Source organism: Lissotriton vulgaris, chromosome 4_1 (assembly GCF_964263255.1).
Source record: "Lissotriton vulgaris chromosome 4_1, aLisVul1.2, whole genome shotgun sequence".
In the NCBI taxonomy this organism is placed as follows: domain Eukaryota; kingdom Metazoa; phylum Chordata; class Amphibia; order Caudata; family Salamandridae; genus Lissotriton; species Lissotriton vulgaris.
Window position 1 is genome coordinate 1,604,383,487 of NC_141691.1, and position 22,105 is coordinate 1,604,405,591.

The 22,105-nt window shown below is 43.9% G+C and overlaps 1 protein-coding gene across 3 annotated transcripts in view; it reads right to left on the reverse strand.

Annotated features, from left to right (window-relative positions):
• NCOA2 (nuclear receptor coactivator 2) overlaps positions 1-22,105 on the reverse strand; it is a 768,019-nt gene that overhangs the window by 37,922 nt on the left and 707,992 nt on the right. The window lies entirely within an intron of this gene.

Genomic DNA, 22,105 nt, shown 5'->3' on the forward strand with positions numbered 1-22,105 from the left:
AGGGTACTGCTGACGAAAAAACCTTCCGGATCCAGTCTGATGCCTGGGGATATTCTAAGGTAAGGAATCTAACACTAACCTGTTTCTTTCAGATATGAGGGAGCAGAGATCTTCTGGAGATCCAGATTTGTTTAGGTCAGAAGATCTAATACTTGAGACTGGGAGATGGGTTCAAATCTTTCTAGCATAGTCTGACATCCACTTCCAGATGCCTTGTCCAGATCTGTATATGTTGACACCAATGGGTCGTTGTAAAATTACTTTAGATATTGTCTATTTTTAATTCAAAGTATGAAGCCAAGTAGTCTATTCTAACTGAGCTGCAAGCAAGGGGGTTGGTATGTTCCTTTATAACTTTGAACAGCTCTTTTGCTTCAGCTAGATCTATTCTACCTATGGTGTAAAGTCTTCTAGCGGTTTTAATTTTTGCCTGGTACGCCCCTAATGCTTCTTTGTATTGGTGCCTGTGAAGGGTATCTTTCGAAGCTCTCTATCTACGTTCTAGAATTTTGCAGTTTGCTTTGAGAGTGTTTAATTCTTTCGTATATCGAGGGCCGTTGGCTCTAGTTGATTTAGTCTTATGAGTTTTGAATGAGACAATGTTGTCAATAGCCTTAGCAAAGGAACCTGAGAACTCATCCCACACGGCAGTAATGTTTGGAGTATTATCAATAACTGGATTTTTAAACAACGCTTGTAAGCTGGCTGCCGATAGCGGTTTGCAGAATCTAGCTTTAACTTTTTTTCCTGAACCAGATTTTGAAGTGAAGTGGTCGACAGTTATATTAAATTTGATTAAATAATTATTTGTCCATGTTAGAGGTTTAGGTTGGGCAGTATAAATTTAAAGTGGAAAAATAGTAGGTCCAACGTATGACCAGCTACATGTGTGGGTCCCGTTTTTATCAAATGGTGCTCAAGCATTGTAAGATTGGACAGTATATTAGCAAGGTCGGGGTCAGATGCTTATTCCACATGATAGTTAATGTCTCCGAATAGGAGGAAATTTAAGACTGAAGCCCTTCTTGGGTCCTGGGGGACGATTCAGTTTTCCCCATGCGGTAGTTCCACTTTGAATATTGCTATTTCTGCCACTTCGAAAGTTTCGGGTCAATTAGTTGTAGCTCGAGTGGATCTTGAAAAAGAATTGCAAAAAATGCCGCCCTCATTTTCCTGTCCAGTCTCGCCAGTTTGTAGTTATCCGGAAGTGCAACAAAAATGCAAGGAAGGGCCGATGAGTGAAGCCATGTTTATGTAACAAAACAAATGTCTGGGAGCTGAATCTAAGTATGTCCATATTTCTACAGAGTGTTTAGGAATAGACCTGGTATTTAGGTAAAGACAGTTTAACATGGGGGATTTTACAAGGGGTCGCTTGGAGATATGACCCTTATCTATATGTTAAGTTATCTAACTGCAAAGACATTATACTAAAAGCGGTACAGTTCTCCTTTTTTTCTCCTTGCATTGTTGATTAAATTTAAGGTGTATATTTGCAGTTCATGCAGCAAAACGGTCCCTTTAAATGCTTAAAAGGTAGGAGCAGGCAGTTATTATTTAAGGGTCTAAGGTGTACTAACTTATTACCTGTATAACATAGCCTGTGAGGAACAGTTGGTTCTGATTCAAAAGATGCAGGTTTTCTAGCATCTTGTGACGATCGGGCGCAGTCGGGTTTGCTTTTGGCGGGCCAGCTGCACGTCGGCACCATGGTTTGCTCAAGTAAGCAGACGGGAGGGCCGAAACTAGACCGATACCCGTCCAAAATGGCTGCCCTATCAGGAAGAAGAAACTCTGTACTACCTCCGCTCAATAATCAACATGCATGCTGTGGCGGACCAGGGAGTGGAGGAAATGTTGCAGGCGAGAATCCACCAGGCAGCAAAGTAAAGGTAAGTGCCACCACTTACTCCCCTGAAGAATAATGCCCCCCAAATGTGTTATCGTATTTTTTAAAAACAGTAAAATACTTGAATAAAACCCCCGGTCTGATTTTGGTTAATCTGGCAATGTCGAGGAAAACGCACCTTCAGCGTGCAGGGTGTGTGTGTGTCTGTCTATCCTGACACGAGTTAAATTGTCGAGGTAAGTGAGTCACTGTTTTGGAGGTGCGGCCCCTTTGGGACCTGCACCTTTTCCCCTGTCACTACCTTTATTTTGATACCCTCCCCTGTAGTAGCCCACAGAGGCTGTTCGGTGCTATTGTTTCCTCGTGAAGAAGTGGTAGATTTGGAGTGGGCCCGGCAAGAACACCACGTGGCATTGAACCGGAGCTCAAAAGGACACGTCTGAACCTGAAGGCAGAGAAAAAACAGTCTAAAAATGGAGCCCATGTCTATCACCAGTAATAGATAGAGTCACTACACCTCGTGACTCGAAAGACTTCAAGAAAAACAGCGTGCACACGTCTGAGTCAAACACTAGAAGGCAGGAGTATGCACATCATGTGTATCTACAAACTACACATGCCACAGACCTACTATATCTCTAACTGGTTTTGATTGTCGAATATGAACTGCTGATTAGAATGGGCTGGGAAAGTAATGCATTAAGCTTTATTTACTGCTTTCTATTTCTTGTGAGATATTTATTTTAATTTGAAACTGATATGTCAGTTGAAAAACAGGAAAGCTAAATGTTCTTTGGTTGTCCCAATGCCCTGTCTAATTGCAGAAATGACTTTATTGTAAAGCCAAAACCTCATCAAAAACAGGACTTTTGGGTTCAGAAGTTGGAGGGGAGGCAGATGAAGTGTGGTGATAAGGGAATGAAGGCCTCCCTTCCAGGGGCAGAGGTTCTCTGCAAAAAGCATATGGTTTTGTTGGCTCAAAAGATGGACTAGGTTCCAAAGTCATGAAGGGACAAATGAATGGGCTCTAGGCTCTTTACTATAAAAGCGGTAGGAAAGGGAAGCAAAAAGGAACCTTCCTGATTACTTGATAATGAAGCATGCATTCAGAAGCCAAGGTGCATAACCCAACACAGATTATGCTTCATAGATTTGTATGTTGGTAATAACCCAAAGTGGTAAAGAACAAGAGAGTTTCTGGGTTGGAAGCTATGTTGCAGTCTACCCTGACTTTACAGTTGTGCACACTACCTAGTTCACACTCAGCAAGCGGATGAAATGAGGGAAGATTCTGTTCTAGAACCCACTGTAACCTATTTCACAAGCCTTGAAAAGGAAAGTGAGACAGAGCAGTCGTACCCTTGTTTTTCGACTCAGAAAGGTTGCTATCTTCACCATTTACCAAGAGTTCCTGGGCAACTAGTGCTCCACGGATTCCTAGTGTTCTGTTTAACCTACGGAATTATGTAAAAAAAAAAAATTATACAGAAAGAATAATGACAAACCATCCATTGAAGAACAAATGTAAAACAATGGAGTCGTAAGCAGCATTCAGATATCAGTTCTGGTGTTAAATCCAAATAGAATTAGCAGAGTCAAGCAAGTCTCCTTTCTAATTCGAAAGAGTGGCATATGACTGCGCTTGTGATGAGAGCCAGAGAAACTGGTTGAAAATGTAAAATAACCTATGTTGGGAGCAAAAGTCATCACAGAAGACTGTTTAGACAAATTCATTGTTAAGAACTAGTTTAAACACTAGTGCACTGAATTTCACAAAAGCTTCACGCTTATAAGATGTTTCTGGAAATAAAATACACAAGACTGTAGAATAAAATACTGTAATACCAATTCTATCAAAATACGTTAACTCCACTTTTAAAGGATGAAGTAAATAAACAACATCACTTGTATTAACAACACACTTGTCATAATTATGCAATAAATATTAATCTCCGTCAAGCAAATAAAAAAGAAATACAGGGCCAACATGAGGCACTCTAATTAAGGCGACCAGAAGAACAAGGATACCATCCCTGCTGTACATCAAACACCTGTGTCTAGTACTCACTAGCTTCACTTCACTAGTTATTTTAGTTGTACTTTCTATTCCTTTTCATTTCTACTGACCAAGTAACCCAATCCCAATATAATCCAGATGCATACGATAAACCTAGATAGAGAGGCAGCCATGGCCTAACCATAAAATCTTTCCAATCTGAAGAATCTTTTAGGAGTGCAGATTAACCAACCTTAAATTGAACTGTATCCAAGGCCATGAACAAATTCAAATCCCACGTCAAGGAATCCACTAATGGAATCTTTGGTATTGATTTGCAGTTAATGGCCGCATTAGGTTCTGAACCCTCTGGGACAGATTAGTTCATGACAAATGCCTCCTTTGAAGAAACGTTAATGGTATGCTGTTTCAATCCGCTGTCAACAGTGCTTCTCACACAGTATTAGTGAATGCACCAGTGTCAAGATGTTGTGTAACCGGTGTACTAAAGCAAATTCATATGTTTATCAACCCCCAAGTTGCATCAACACGACTTTGTGAAGAACATGGCTTTAAATGTGCCTCTCCAAGGGTTACATAATGTCTTTCCTTAGATGAAGGTAATGATAAAAGAGTGTATACACAGATTTATTTCACCAAACAACAGCACCTCATCCAATAACCAGTCTCCACTACAGCTGCTGCTTATATATGTTGTCACAAAGTTTAACTACAGGTCAAGTATCAACTCCCTATGACTAATCTTCCTTCCCGCTTGTTCCATTATCCACTATTGTTAAACTACAAAACGTATTGCCTCCTAAAGGGCCTGAAACAATTGGTATTCCCTTGTCATTTTGGCGCTGCTGGACAGTATTCAGCAGCTATTTTTATTTACTTAATGGACTTTCAATCTTGATCGTCCACCCAATGATGGGGTACAAGAGGCAACAGTTGCCCCACCCCAATTTACAGCGCATGGTCTATTTTTCAAACTTCAGACACTTATAGCATGACCACCTAACTCTAATCACTATGGACACTGTCTCCAGTCCTGAACGTTTAACCAACAAATAATTAATTTCATGGGTGTTCATCTAATTAATTAAATGGAAGCAAAACAAAAGTAAACGCCCCAGAAATCCCTAGGCTATCACACAAAAAACTGTCTTCTAATGTTTTTGTCAAATCCTCCTCTGACATCATACTCGAAAGTTCCGTGGATACTTCAGAAATCTCTTTGGCTAGTTCCTCCAGGATACCCGAAAGCTCTTCTATAATGAATAGGATTAGGTCCAGAGAACACTTATTCAAGATTGCATACCATTTATCTTGAAAGTGCTTAGAATTTTTGCAGAGCGATGGTTTAAGAGCGATTCGTAGGCCCCGAGGTATGCGCTGTGATCGACGGTATCTTATTAATGTGCTAGCAAGTAATTTCTGATTAATCTCCCTCTTTGATAAGTATAAGAGTTGCCTCACAATTTGGTCCTTGGTACGGTTTGTGGATTCCTGTGGCATCCTGTGGTATCTAAGTACTCAACACTCAGTGACAAATTTAGAAAGATCATCACGAGACACTGGTCGATACTGGATCTGGAACCAGACTTTCATTCTATTTTTTCCAAACCACCGTTGTTTGCTTACACACGAGGTCGGAACATAGGAGAAATGCTAAAGCAAAAACCACCTTTGAGGGAGGTGTACAAGGGAACGAGAGCCTGTCTAAATTGTGAAAGCTGCAATAATATCATCAAGAGGGACATGAAATCAAACTCAGAGTAAATGCAACTTGTGATACGGCAAACGTAATATACCTTCTCAAGTGTCCCTGCGGAAAGGTGTATGTCGGCAAAACTGAGAGGAGAATCAAAGTGAAAATGACAGAACACAAGTCAAACATCCGCACTAAGAATATGAAATCTGCCATCGCTGGGCACTTCAGTGAAGAACATCATAACATATCTCAACTTAAGTTCTTGGTTTTGGAATGTGTTGAAAATAGAGTAGGAAGAGACAACACAAAACACTTATTACAGAGAGAAAATGTATGGATTCAGAAATTGTGTTCACACAAACCGAATGGTCTTAATGACCGTGTTGAACGGTCATGTTATTTATAATGAACTTGCATGTAAGGACTCCTATATCCTTGGTATCATGTTGGTCTCCTGTTACCACTATCTAACCACACATATGTTGTAATTTAACCAAGACTGATATGATTTTGCCATAGCACCCACTGTTACACGCACACCCCACCAGACTACGGTGGGTATGGTTCAATTTTCATTTATTAGTTCTTTACTATTTTCTCTATTTGTTATTATGATTGGAGAATATAGTTTTCTTTGTTTTATTTTATTTTATGACGGGGTAATTATTAGATTTAATATCAATTGTTCCTGTTAATGTCTGGCGTCGGAAAGTCGGTTTTCTCGTTTTAACGATCATGTAGCCTGTCAAGTGATCGCGGTACTAACCAACCACAACGCAAGCGGTATTAAACACGGAAACGCGCTTGACGTGCCGGTTGTAGGAAACAAATCGGGATACTTGTAGCCACGAAGAATAGGATTATGGCATATACAGGTCAGTTTGTAAACGGATTTAGACCCTATTGGCACTGTGCCAGAAGAAAGGTGTAAACGTGAGGTTTAACGTTTGGTGTTTGTTTTTTCGCAATGCAGACTGCTAATAATTCATCAGCTGACGTCATGTAAGTGCATTCCCTAGCGTTTTTATTCAGTTTATTTGGTGGAAACTATTGGTTATAAGGGGTTGTTGAGTTTCACAGGTCATTGATGCACTGAACACAGAGGTTTGGTTTTACTGGATACGTGTATTGAGCACTACATAACCGTTACGTTAAAAATATTTGTACTGCGCACTTTCACCAACGGTTTCATGTCGCTCTTGACAAAATACAGTGACCAGGGTGAAGGAGTTACTCAAATGCTAACTGGAATAACAGAGTTTTTAACAGTCTGCGGAAGCAGTCGTAACTGGGACAGAGACGAAGTGTGGATGGGAGGGAGTTCCAAGTGGAGGGGGCCAAGACAGAGAAACTCAGTCCTCCATGCTTTTTTCGTCTGAATTTGGGAACCACGAGGTAGTTGAGAGATGTTGAGCGGAGAGCTCTGTGGGGGATGTAGCGTGTCAGACAAGATGAGATAAAGGCCGGGGCAGAATCAGAGAGGGCCTTGAAAACGGTACACCCGAGCTTGAATGTGCAGCGCTTGGAGACAGGGAGCCAGTGAAGACTTCGAAGAAGGGGGGTAACGTGCTGATGTTTGGGCTGGCGGAAAATCAGGCGGGCAGCCTGATTCTGCACCAGCTGCAGCCGGTGGAGGTGGAATGCAGGGATCCCCACATACAGAATGTTGGCGTAGTCGAGCCTGGAGGTGATAAGAGCGATGATGACTAGAATCAGGGCATCTCTGGTGAGAAACCTGTTGATTTTGCGGATCCGCCTGAGATGAAAAAAACAGGATGAGGTGCCTGAATTGATTTGTGGTCTCATCGAGAGGTCTTCAGAAATAATCACCCCCAGACTCTTCACAGTGCTCACTGGAATGGGTGCCGTCCCTAGGGATGAAGGCCAAAAGGTGGTATTCCACGGATTAGTGGGGCCCCCCACAACTACTAGCTCTGTTTTTGTGGGGTTCAATTTCAATTGGCTGTGAAACATCCACTCTGCAATGGCCAGCATGGTGGACTGGAAATTAAGACAGGAGGAAGGAAGGGAATCTATGGGAAAAATTAACTGAAGATCGTCCGCGTAGTTGAATATTGTGACCGGGGTATTACGGAGGGAGGCTAAGAGGGGTTGCAAATACAAATTAAATAGTAGGGGTGATAGTGCAGAGCCCCTTAGGGACCCCGCAGGTTAAGGATGTGTAGGGTGCAGAGAAGGTGGACTGCCTGAGATCGGTGGTCAAGGAAAGATCGAAGCCAATCGAGGGCCACCCCCTGGATGCCAGCATTGTGGACACGGTCGATCAAGATGGCATGATCGACCGTGTCGAATGCTGCCGATAGGTCTAAAAGGACAAGGGCCTGAGAGATGTTTTTGTCAGCACCTTTCCTGAGGGCGTCCATGATGGCTACTATGACCGCCTCAGTGAAATGGAGGGGTCTAAAGCCAGCTTGTTGGGCATCCAGGAAGGAGGATTTCTCACACAATGATATGGTCACATGTGTTACATTTTGTCTGTTATTGCATTAGATCACATTATGTTTCATTATTCATTTCCTAGTACTGCTCCCTGAAGAAGGGCGGCCTACATGCCCAAAATGCATTAGAGTATGCTTCAGTAATGATGTTTGAACAACTAAACCACTGAATGAAAAAGAAAATTCTATGAATTTACGAACAATAAAATAACAAGCATCATCAATTATAAAAAAGTGTGGAATCCTCATTTCTGAAGGAGTACGAGTGTGACTGTGGGTATGCAACTATTGTACTATTAGGAGCACGCTTCTAGTTATTTATCGACGTCCATGGACGGAGGACGCCACCCATAGAGCACCTGGAACATTTTGTAAATTAAAATCACAACATTGAAAGAACAAGGCTGTGCACCCGTCTTACTTCAATTAAAGAGATCAGGAGTGTCATAGCAGGGCAATGAAGAAAATTGTGTTCTACCAGTTACAGCATTATTATACATTTGTGTCCCATTGCTTACTAGCCTTGTTCCTGATGGTCCACATACATCATAGGTATTTGGCAGTGGAGCAAGCATAAGGGTTGGTTAGAGTCTGTTCTCAATATCCTCAGGGCAAATATGCTGCAGCGTGTTCCCAGCTCCCTAGCAACCGATTTGATCCACCTTGAGCAGGGACTAGATATGCTCAGCAATGAAATTGAAGATGGGGCTAGATTCTTTTGCAGAATTGCAACTGGGACATAAGGTGAATTCAATGTGGTTCAAAGGCCATTTATCCGTGAAAGATTTCAAAGGGAGAGAGCCTGGGTCTAAATGTAATGTACAATTTCTTATCTGTAGGTCTGGTAATACATTACAAATATGGTTCCTGGGCCCTGACAGTCTAGAAGTCAAGGAACGAGATCACCAAAGACCCTCTAGAAGCAGGGGCTAATTAGTTTTGTACGACTTATGTCCAAAAACCTTTCTTCCATTTGGGTCTTCGAAGGAATGAGTTCCAGAGATCCAGTGCTCCATGCTGCTTGCAGCCCCAGAGAAGTAAGCTGTTTTTTAATATTGCTAAACCCAGAGACTTTATAAGAGGTGTCAAAACTAACTACCTCCTGGAATGCTTCAGCATATATGGCTAGCTCTTGTGTGGTCATCAGGCTCCTTCACTAAAGTAGGAAGCATAACCTGGCCTTATACCAAATGGATTTCCTGTCCATATCAAGTTTTAGAGGGAGAAGTGGGGTACTAGGCGGCAAGTGGACAAGACTTCTTAGGAATTTAGGTTCTGACCTGGTCAATTCTTGTATGCTTGAAAAGCCCCAAAGCTCAGCCCCATACAGTGATGACCCTACAGCCTTCATGTAATATTTAACGGGCTGCTGCTACTGGTTTGTTAGAGGAGATTCTATATATAAATAGCCTTTAGCAGAGTCCAACGCAGTCTTTCCAGGTCATTGACAAAATGAATATCAGATATTTTATTTTGGAGTTGTTTTTAGAATAGGAACATGACCTGTCCGGGTAACGGAGCACTGTACAAATAGTAATCGAGTCATGCATAAGAGGAAAGGAGGAAAGTAAATGACAATCAGAGAGGAAGAAGCATAGAGTGACACAAACAGTATAACATTAAGCGTAGCAGTTCCAAGATCCACTGGGGTCCACACTATGCTGGACACGCTGAGAAGATTCAAGACTTCTAGAGAAGAAATCTATACATCAGAAGCTTTTTTACTTGTTTTTTGAAGGAGACAGTCAATGGGTTTGTCCCAGTTTGTCTGGAGTAATGTGGTCAATTCTTCTGGGAACTGTTATGAGTCTGGCAGCCAAGTTCAATGTGGCCTTTAGAGGGACCATCTTTACTTTGGGTAGGCCAGCAGGAGTACCACTACTGTAAGCTAATTGGGAGATTACTAGAGATTGTACTGCTAGCTGAAAATCCACAGGAGGCAGAAAGGGTTTGATTTTCCTTCGAATGTTAATTTGTTAAGTGGCTCTACTGATGGCTGCACTAATATAATCTTGCATATTCAGATGGTTGTTAATGTCTGGTGTCGGAAAGTCGGTTTTCTCGTTTTAACGCTGATGTAGCCTGTCAAGTGATCGCGGTACTAACAAACCACAACGCAAGCGGTATTAAACACGGAAACGCGCTTGACGATCAAGATCAAGTAGAGTTAATAATGTTGGGGGAGAAGATGTGAGTTGTTTGAGCCATTCTTCTATGGGGCAGAGAGATTGGGAGGGGCGATCAATAGGAATCCAGTTTTGAGATGTTGAGCATGAGGTGATTACGGATCAGCCATTGTTGGGTTTTCAGAAGAGTGCAGTTGAGCATTTTGATAACTTCAGGTGAGGAGATTTTCAAATACAATAGTGTATCAACAGTGTACACAAGGTAATGAATGTTTGAGAGCTTCAAAATGACTGTCAGAGGTTCCATGAACAAGTTGAATAGCATAGGTGAGAGTGTGAAGCCTTGAGGTACTCCAATTGTTACTGGGGTAAAGTCAGATAGGGATTGATTGACCGAGTCTCAGAGTTCAATTAGGAGGGAACAAAGCAAAGCAGTTTAAAACTGCACCAGATAACCCCGTACTATTGTCAAGGTCAACCATGTTGTCATGTTTGATTGTATCAAACGCATAGACGAGATCAAGAAGTATAAGTAGACAGGGTGAATCTGATCAAGGCAATAGTTCGAGTCTTTTCAGTGCTATGGCCATTTCTGAAGGCAGATTAGTACTGGTCTAGAAGTTAGAATTGTTCAATGTGGTTGCACACTTGCAGGTGTACACATTTCTCCAGAAGTTGTGCTAGAGTCAGGATGTTGGTAATTGGGCAAAAGTTGTTGGGGTCTGACTGATCTGCATTGTTATTATTATTTTTCTAATTGGGGTGACCTGACCTATCTTTAGGCTATCAGGAACCATGCCCTGAAAGAGAGATGCTTTGACAATTTTCGTTAATAAAGGTAATATAGAAGATCTAAGCTCTTTGACAAGCTTAGTGGGCACGGGATCATTAAAGTGGTTAGAGGGCTTTATTGATGTCAATAATGTGAGTATGTTAATTATGTCAGGGATTTTGAAGTAGGACCAGGTCGCTTTATTTTTTGTAATATATGCAGTACGAGGAGAATGCCCAGGAGTTAGACCGGGAAGAGACTGGGCTGTTCAACGCTAAGCAGACTTCGAGAGGCGAGTTGCAGTTCTAATTCGATCTTCCTTGTCTTATCAATGGAATGGAAGGATAACTCGTCATTTAGCAGTGGTAGAATGGCAATTTGTTTGTTGTTTGATGATTTCAAAAAGTTTTCTGGGCCTGTTTTTGGTATTATCTAGTTGCGACCTAAAGTATTCGGCTTTTGGCCTACCGATGTGTTTGTTGTAGGAGCTACTTAAATACTTGGATTGGCAGCCAGATGAAGAGATTCTCCTTGATCTTTCAGCAAGCCTTAAATTGTGCCTTTCCTTATTTAAGCAGTCATTGAGCCAAGGGTTGAACAACAAGTTATTCTTGTAAGCTGCTTCTGAGAATTGTGTCCAGTATGTCGGACATAGATTGGATGTAACAGTCGGTAAGCTCACTCACATTCATCATGTTAGTGGGAGGAGGTAGGATTTTGTTGATGATAGTAGTTAGCTAAGTAGGGTTAATATTTCTTAGGTCTCTGGACCATTATCTGTGTTTAAGAGGTTGACCCTTTCTAGACCGCACCTTTCCAGGATAAGAAAGGAGATTAAGTAGTGATCAGACCAGTCACACAAGGTTATGGATTCAAGTTGTATCACATTATCCCTGGCGATGATTAGATCAAGGGTGGGACCTCTGTTGTGTGTTAGGCCATTGCAAGACTGGGCGAGGTTGAGGTCAGTAAGAAAGGCCTTGAGGTGTTAAGAATCGGGTCATTTGAGTTATTCAAATGGATATTTAACTCCCCAAGGAAGATCTGGTTGGTGGGTTGGACTGAGTTAGAGGAGTTGGCCTCCATCATTTGTTAAGAGGAAGACTATTACTGGGGAGGAGGGGGTGTAAATTATGTGAACTTTACACACCAGCTTATTCTTGCTCCATGTTCAGATACCTAGGTATTCACACAAAGGCATTGGGACAGTTGGTGATTGTTTAATGGCCAGCATGGAGCAGTAAATGCAAGCTATGCCAGCTTCAGCTCTTTCTGATCTGCCTGGTCTGATGATATCATAGTTGGGTGGTACTAGAATGCCCAAAACAGATGGGGATGAATCATTAAGCCATGTTTCAGTAAGGATAAAGATGACAAGGTCTTGGGCAAGAATGAGATAAGCAATGTTAGCTGCATATCTTACTGCAGACCTGCAAATAAGGAGCAGAGTTCGGGGATAAGATTTGGTAACTAACGTTTAACGGTGTGTAGTGGGGACTTGTAACATATTATATTTGTTCATGGATCTATCTGGGTTCTCGTTGCGGGTTGGAAGGAATAGCCTGGATGGTGCTCGGTGTGAGTGTTGAGTTCTTATGTGTATTGGTATATGATAACAGCAAGGAGTGTATGTCAGAGTCAGATAGGTGCTCTATAATGCCCTGGGGTCAGGAGGTAGGATTGGAGTGGGCTTGAGATCTCACGTGCAAGTTCGGTGAGTTCTCATTATTCAATGAAAGATGGGAGAAATTAGGCTGACCTAATGAGAGTGAAGTGTATTGATTAGTGTGAGGAGTAATATCAGCACAAGAGGTGACGTTAAGACTACAGTGTTTCTCTAGCTTCGAGGTGATGCATATAAGGTTCTGGAGATTGGCTTTGACTAACTAAAGGTCTTCACAATAATTTTGTCCTCAAGGGAAGAGGGATCTTAATTATGGATGGAGATGTAGTGTGGCCTAGGGGTGGAGGAGGTGTGTGAGCTCTCTAGAGAGTACGGGGAGGTACTCAGCCCTGAGGGAGCAATGTTGTAATGGGGAGAAAAGGCTGGCAGTGGAGGGCTAGGAGAAGGACTGCAGGATATGATGCTAGGATGAGGGATAGGAAGAGGACTAATAGGTGCGATGGGCAACATCTGCTGTTGGGATGCCTTTTCAAGTGAGTCTGAGATAATGGTGGTCGATATGGTCCCACACATGTTTTCTCCAGGATTGAGACTGTTGACCATTCTCATGCAGTGGATATCTTTACTTGGCCTTCTATAAAGATAAGGATATGTGCCGATAAGATAGGTTGCCAAAGGGGGAAGGGCAGAAATCATCATTAGAAGAAAGTGATCAAGGTCTGTCAGCGACGGTTCCTATGTTGTAATAACCGGAGGGGGGGGGGGGGGGGCGGGGGAGTGACACAGGAGGATGCACAGGAGATAAGAAAGAGTTGGGTCAGGATAATGTCTGTAATTCCCTCTATAAGCAGGGGGAGCGATATTGAATCTGAGAGGAAATGGGGACATTGTAAGAAACCGTGTTTTTGATCTTCAAGAAAAGTTTGTCAAACCTCTCTAGATTATAGGTCAGAATATTGGATGAGAACATTCCCATTGTTGTAAAGGGTAATGGTAGCCTTGGCCTTGAAATCTGCTGAAGACGTTACAAAGCCCATGTGGTGTTTTCCTGGATGTGTTTATCTGGAGTCTTGCAGCAATGACTCTCCTCCATTGTGCTCTTCTGTTGGTGAATAAGTTTAATCAGCCACCGCTCTTTTCTTAGTACAGTAATAGGCATCCGATATGAGCGTTTCAGAGTTCCGTTTGAGAAGAATATGCATTGTAGTCCACCAGTGTCGTCAAACTATCAGATAACTTAGCTTGGGAGTAGAAGCTTAAAGGTTCTTGCACCAGGTTACTAACTTATCCAATTACAAAAATAAAGGAATTTGGTAACTGGCGCCGAACCAGAACCACCACCACCATCACTCAGCTGGCCCAGCTCAGTCGCCACACATGGAGGTGTATGTTGTGGAAGTTCAGGTGCAGATCTCTGCCCAGTTGCTGTGACAGGAGGATCACGCCAAAGAGTTAGACAGAAAACGGAACAAATGCTCTGGCTCAGCAGCTCAGAGTACAACTTCGGACGACGCCAGAAGTGACATCAGGTGATGTCATCAAAGCCATATAGTGCTCGCCTCGGTACAACGACATCAGCTCAATCCATTTTTTCAAACCTTCGAGGAGCTTGGATGTAGTGATATCAGCAGAGTAAATTAAATTTCCCTACAAGAATCCATCAAAAGGGAAGGCGAATAGGATTATAAGGAATCTGCTGTGAAGAGTATTCACCAGAAAGATTGCTACTGCAGGTAAATAACCTTCTTCTGATGGATACTTCTACGTGCAGATTCCTCACTTACAGAACAGACCAAGCAGTACTTGAAATAGGAGGGGTGTGTGTGTGTGTGTGTGTGTGGGAGGGTTGAAAGGGGATTGATGGATTGTTATATAAAATAATCTTGCTTAACATATGTGTTGAAGTATCCAGCTCTACGGGCTTCTGAGTTCAGACTGTGATGCTCGGCAAAGATGTGCAGCCATGACCATTTGGCTGTTTTGCAGATGTTTGTAATTGGAACCCTTCTTGCCAAGGCTGAAGAGGTGAATTTAGACCTAGTGGAATCAGCCCTGATCCCCTCTGAAGGTTCTGTCCAAGCCAAGGCACAGCCAATCTTGATGCCGAGAATGATCCACCTCAAAAGGGTTCTTTTCTGCTTTGCCCTTCTTAGCACAACAGTAACAGCTGTTCAACCAGATGAATGTCCTTGGTGCAGGTAGTAGTTGACTGCCCGTCTAGGATCCAACCTATGCAACCGCTTCTCCTCCTTTATGGGATGGGGCGGGGATAAAAAGCTGGGAAGATGATAGATTGTCCTACGTGGAAGAGCGTAACCATCTTGGACAGAATAGCAGTCCTGGATTGTATCACTAACTTGGCTGGTGAAAAAACAGATAGTGAAGGGAGGAAGAAAACTCAGGGCTTGCAGCTCACTCACTTTTCTGTCATAAGTGATTGCGACCAAAAGGAAAATGCTACTTACCAGTATGCATCTGTTCTTGGCATGTAGAGCTGCAGAGTTACACCCTGTGCATAGATTATTATTATTATTATTATTTAAAATTTTATATAGCGCGCAGTTACCCTAGGGCATCCCAGCGTTTAACAGGACACTAACAGATAAAAACAGTCAGTCAAGAGCTATCAAACCGGGAACAGATATGTTTTCAAACATTTGCGAAAACGCAGAGTGCAGGTCTCGGCGCGCAGTTTTAAAGGTAAGGAATTCCAAAGCCTTGCTGTATTCGCCGAAAATCTTCTCCCGCCTATGCGTGACCTCTTTACTCTGGGGACTAGGAGGAGATGTTTCTGGTCACAACGCAGCGTTCTGTTAGCTTTGTATGGAACTGCTAGATTTCTCAAAATGGGGGGTCCTGTTCCCTGGAGAATTTTGTGGGCTGTACAGAGTGCCTTAAATTTTACTCTTTCCCGTACTGGGAGCCAGTGCAATGCCTTTAGGGCAGGTCTGGCTGACTCCATTCTGGGAATGCCCATAAGCAGTCTGGCCGCCGCATTTTGCACCTGCTGAAGTTTGTTAAAAGTGGATTCAGGGGCACCCAAAAAAAGGGCATTGCTATAATCGAGTCACGATGTTATCAGTCCCTGAATCAACAGCTTCCTAGATGGAAAAGGAAGAAGAGGAAGTATTTTGAGGGCTGAGCGTAACAGGGCGAAACAGATTCCTGCTGTTTTTTTAGCTTGGGTCCTGAACGAAAGATCTTGTTCCAGCCAGATCCCCAAGCTCTTAATCTCCTCTTTCATACTGGGGAGATCGCCCATACAACTGGGCCAGCTGGTCAATGGGAGAGGGGGGGGGGCTTTTTTCCCTAGCAGCATTATCTCCGTCTTACAGCCATTTAGCTTGAGAGCTGATTCGTCCATCCAGGTGTGAACTTCCGACAGGCATGAGTGCAGCATATCGGGATTCTCTACCAGTTGTGAAAGGGCGACCACTAACTGAGTATCATCAGCATAGCTGATGATCTTGATGTTATAAGGGGCCACCACATCCTCCAGGGGGGCCATATAAATAATTAAACAACGTAGGGCTAAGGGAGGAGCCCTGAGGCACTCCCCACTGGAGGGGGATAGAGGTAGTCCGATTGCTGCCTTCCCAAACCTGATAGGAGCGGCCGTCAAGAAATGACCTAAGCCATTCCAAAGCGGCCCCTGCTACACCCACCTCTGACAGTCGCTGAATCAGCACCTGATGATTAACGGTGTCAAACGCCGCACTAAGGTCCAGGAGGATCACTGCCACTGATCCTCCCGAGTCCAAAATGCGTCTAGATTCTTCTACGACTGCCAGAAGGGCCGTGTCAGTGCCCTGGCCCGGGCGGAATCCGGTCTGCGAGTCTCGAAGCAGACCGTTTGACTCCAGGAAGCCTGACAATTGATGATTCGCTAGCCTCTCAGCAATTTTGCCGAGGCCTGGCAGAAGAGATATAGGCCTAAAATTTGCCAATTCCGCCGTATCCAGGTTAGGCTTTTTTAAAAGTGCCTTAACCACTGCAGTTTTCCAGCTTGGAGGCACCAAGCTCTGGGAAAAAGACGCGTTCATCAAATCAGTGATAGGAGTCACAATAGATGATGCTACTTGTTTTAGAAATTTCATAGGGACCGGATCCATTGGAGACCCACTTTTCATGGACGTAAGAACTTTCAGTACTTCGGCCTCTGAAACTGGGCCAAAAGTATCTAGATAGGTGGATAGCTCTAGGCTGAGTTAAGGAGTACTTTTCCTGTGTCTGATGAGGTCGTATGGTCTGAGGCAGGGAATTAAGTATCTTTTCTATTTTAGTGTGAAAGAAATCTGCAAGCTCCTCACACTTTCGTTTGTCATGTGTAGGCACAGGTTCAGGAACTTTAAGGAGTTCTTGCACCACTTTAAAAGTTTCCCTGGATGAGTTTGAGGCCGATCTTATGCGCTCCTCAAAGAATTGAGCTTTTGCGAGCCGAAGGGCCGCTTTATAACTCCTCATAGCTACACGATATTCCTCACGCCTATTTGTCTCTAAGTTCTTTCTCCATGCCCTCTCCAGCTTTTTACATCCTTTCTTGAGCAGGCGAAGCTCAGTAGTATACCAGGGAGCAGAACCGATTCTTTTCTCCCTCTTTTGGACTCTCTTATTGGGGATGAGGGCATCAAGCGAAGCAGTCAACCAATGGTTGAGATTTGCATCTCCTTTAACCGGGTCAGACTCGGGAGAAGGCAGCGAGTCTACTAGTTTGGAGGTCCAGTCATTAATCGATAATCTGGACCACGCTCTGTCAACCAGGAAAACCTGATTGGCAGGTGTTGAAGGTAGCTCCACTTGCCATTCGGCCGAGACCAAGAAGTGGTCAGACCACAGGAGAGGATATGCTGGCCTAGCTAGGAGACGGGGAATATTAGAAAACATTGGGTCTAATAGATGACCCTTATCATGTGTGGGTCCTGCATTTATTAAAAGCAGCTCACATGCTTTCAGATCATCTTGAAGGTCTCGGGCTACAAAATCTGTAGTATCATTAAAGTGGAGATTAAGATCTCCCAACACCATAAAATTTGTTGTCGATGAGGCCAGCGTCGTCACAGTTTCCATTACAGAGCTTACGAAGTCACCCAGACAACCTGGGGGCCGATAAATCAGTAAACCTGAAGGGCCACTGTGGGAGAGATCTGTAAAAAGAAATGACAGCTCTCGCAATCCGCAAGTAAGCTCTTCTTGGCCCTGCATACGTAACTCTCTCTATAGACGATCGCGATGCCACCCCCACGCCCCTTAGGTCTATCCAGGTGAAATAGCAGAAAGCCAGGTAGGAGGGCTTGCACGATGTCAGCGTCTGAACTAGTAGTTATCCAAGTTTCCAATAGGAACAGGATATCTAAGTCCTGATCCTGTATAAGGAGATTGACTTCAACAGAGTGCCTCGGGAGAGATCTGCAATTCAGCAAACCCAACAGCAAGGTATTCTTACCTTTCAGCGGAGGAGCCAGCTGGTCCACCCTGTCGAGTGGCGGTAAAAGCGAACCATTGTCTACCGGATCGCGGACTGCAGGATGAAGGCAGCGCAGTGCGATGAGTTCCTCTCGGGAATACGTAAGTCTACAGGCCAAATTGTTGGGCATAATCCCAGGCCCCAGGCCCGTCTGAGCCCGGACGAGCACAGACGGGCAGGACTCTGGCTGGACTCCGGCGTGAGTCCGGCGTGAGTCCGGCGGTCCCGCTGCGCGTCGTCATTGGGAGGTTTAAATAGGGGCGTGATAACCGGTGTAAAGACTAGGGCACTGACCGGAATGGCGCCGCGGTGAATCCCTGCCTCCCTCAAAATGGATGCGAAGGTGACAAAAGGTGTGTTGCAGTCCTAAGTGACCCGCTCAAAATAGCGGTGAGATTTCCAAAATGAAATGCGGGTGAGCGCTATATGTAAAAACAATAAACATGCAATTTTAAAAGAAATACAGCAATTATTAAAAAGCGCACTTAACGCTGTCACTAAGTGCCGCAAACGAGTCTTCACAGCTCCGTGCAGCGTTTGTTAGCAGTACCTTGTCCAGGGCTGGCCAGGCAGTAAGCTCGTCTTAAATAGGGGCGTGATAACCGGTGTAAAGACTAGGGCGCTGACCGGAATGGCGCCGCGGTGAATCCCTGCCTCCATCAAAATGGATGCAAAGGTGACAAAAGGTGTGTTGCAGTCCTAAGTGACCCGCTCAAAATAGCGGTGAGATTTCCAAAATTAAATGCGGGTGAGCGCTATATGTAAAAACAATAAACATGCAATTTTAAAAGAAATACAGCAATTATTAAAAAGCGCATCTAACGCTGTCACTAAGCGTCGCAAACGAGTCTTCACAGCTCCGTGCAGCGTTTGTTAGCAGTACCTTGTCCACCTAGTGTTGGGCCCGGATGTTTGCAATTTGTTGTTGTTCTGAAAAGTTCTTTGGAAGTCACGAGATAGGCGCCTCCTCCTTTGGACCACATTGCGCATGGGCATCGGCTCCATCCTCAGATTGTTTTTCCCCATTAGGCAAATGATGGAGCTTTGCAAGAAAAGGAAGGATGTCCATATAAACTGTATCTAATTAGGATAATACTGGAACAGACAAGGGTAGCCGGGGAGGCGGGTGGCGTGTGTAACTCTGCAGCTCTACATGCCAAGAACAGATGCATCCTGGTAAGTAACATTTTCAGTTCGAGGCATATGAGCTGCAGATTACACACTGTGCATAGATTGTATAGCAGTACCCACTCTTAGCGGCGACCACCCCTATCTGTTGCAGTAGTTTGAAATAACGTTTTGAGAACAGCCTGGCCCACATTAGCTTGTTGTTTGGTTTGCACATCTACACAAGTGTTTTGTGAATGTGTGCGGTGTAGACCATGTAGCTGCTCTGCAGATGTCATCTAGGGGAATGTTTCCTAAAAATGCCATTGAAGCCCCTATTTTCCTTGTAGAGTGGGCTTTAGGAGGAACAGATAACGTACGTTTAGCTTTGTGGTAACAAATCTGTATGCATTTGACAATCCATCTAGCTATCCCAGATTTTTAAATGGGATTACCTTTGTGTGGTGATGAGAAAGAAACAAAAAGTTGTTTTGTCTTAAGAAAGGGTTGTGTTCTCTCGATATAGTATAGCAATGCTCTTGACATCTAGGGTATGAAGAGCTCTTTCTGCTACTGTCTGTCGTTGCGAGAAGAAAACGGGCAGTTCCACAGATTGGTTAAGGGGGAAGGGAGAAATGACTTTGGGCAGGAATTTTGGATTAGTGCGTAGAACAACCTTATTCTGATGCATTTGCTAGAAGGGTTCTTGAATGGTTAGTGCTTGTAGTTCACTAACTCTTCCCAGAGAAGTAATAGCTACTAGGAACGCAACCTTCCATGTTAAAAATTGAAGTTCACATTTATGTAAGGGTTCGAAGGGAGGTCCCATTAGCCGTGTGAGAACAATGTTTAAATGCCACACAGTGGTACTTGGGAGGAATGATTCTCTTAAGACCTTCCATAAAGGCTTTAATAGCAGGCACTCTGAACAGAGATAGATGCTGTTGGACACAGGATGGGGAGTCCACGCTGTTCTCACGTCGAACGGAATACACCAGAGGCATATCATAGCCTTCTTTGTCGCTCCACACGTCCGAAAATGTTTTATTAAAAGAATAATTTTCTCCACATGTTTGGAAAACTCGCTCAAAATAGCAATTATGGCGACATACTGAAATATCCTTTGAACTTTGGCTCTACTAAGTTTTCTTTACTTTTTTGACCGATGTGCTAACTAAGAGAACTTTCTGGTGTGAAACATACTGGATCGTGTAATGCAGGCATCTTTTTTGAAAACTTGGGAGGATCCTGACATTATAAAATTCTTGCTTACTGCCTCAACCGCTTGATTCTCTCGCAAAACTTTATTGCATTACTTTCGTTTTCAATATCCCATTGAATTGGGGACAAAGCCTTGAGAAAGTCACTTGACTAAACACGTGTCGGCTGGTGCTTATCGTGGACCAGGATGAAGAGGACACAACTACCATTCTTAGTCTTATGACCAGTTTTTAAAATTAGGGGATATTTGCCCTCTTTTGGTCCATGTATCTGTTTTATTTTGGAAATCTTTTCTTTATGAACTACCATGTTTCAAAAACACTTCTGAATTAAAAATTCATTTGATTTTGAGAGCCGAAACTTGTCTGTTGCCAATGGTATTTGGGTTAATATACAGAATATTTCTTTTTGATTAAATACACAGAATATAAATCACTTTAGAGTGCCGGGGTATTCGTACATAAATATTGTGCCTCATAGTAAATGCTTGACATTTACTATGAACTTCAGCATCTAGGTCAGGGGTACTCATAGTACGGCCCGCGGGCCAGTGGCGGCCCGGCAAGCCTTCCCTGGCGGCCCGCGGACCTTTGCGACATCGTACCCGAGTTTTTTTTTTTTTTTTAAAGGCTGTCTGCAACCAGAGCTCGACTCCAGAGACTCTGCTGCCTGTGGGCCCCGGGCGATTTCCGCCATAGTCAGAGTGCGGCTGCAGGGGGCCTGAGAGGTGAAAATAGCCTCATTAACATGCTAATTGTCTTTTAAAGACATGTGAAAGGCTTGGTTGCAGCTGTGTGCGCGCGCCTTGAAGCTGTCACAGCGCAGGAGGGAGGGGGGTGAGGGGGGCACTGGAGGCCCGGGTCCTTCACAGTGACCTCCAGTGCCGACATCAGACCGGTCTGAATCTCGAAAACCACTCGGCATCACAGACGTTCAGATTCAGGCGCTCTGCCCTACTCACCTGCCCGGAGACGGCCACTGCGCTCTCTGCTGCAGGCCGCCTGGCTTCAAGGCGCATAGACACCGCCGCACAGACCCCAAACTCCGTGCCTTCTGCTGTCCGTCTCCAGACAGGACGGGGCAGAACGAGAACAGACCACACCGCGATATATTGATCTGAAGGCTGCGAAAATACACGTTACTGAATCTCCCTGGAAAAGGCCACATCCCAGCACGAGGGCAGGCAGGGGCCCCGGGGCACCGACGGGGCCCGGCGCATGTCTGGACAGCTCTGACATCCGAGTTACGAGCTGTCTGCCATCAATAACCTGGCAATGCCCGCAAGGTAAACTCCCCTCATTCACCATCCACCCACCTCCCCCTTCACACACCAACAAGGAGATCCTTTGGGTTCCGTCAAACTGGATACAACACATCACCTGCAAACTTATATTTTCAGATTTAGTTTTCCTAAGGCTGGCTGCTTTTTCTTTCTTATAGTTTATTATTATTTTTTCTTTTTTGCAAAAGCAGAATACACCTAATTTGTGTAAACGGGTCGAAATGTGCACGTTACATTATGATTTCGCATGGGAAACGTTGACTCATCCTGTTCACATCTGAATTTTTGCATCTGAAGGCGTCATTTCGTTGTATTCTTGATGATAACGTGTGATTACTCAATGATAATGAAAAAAGTACAGTTGAATTGTGACGTCACAATGCCTGCCACCAGACCTAGCAGTTGGCAAACATTCGGAACTACAGACAGTTTAGAAGTGACTTATGAAAACTGCGTAAAAGGTGCCTCAGAACTGATTTAAAGCTGTT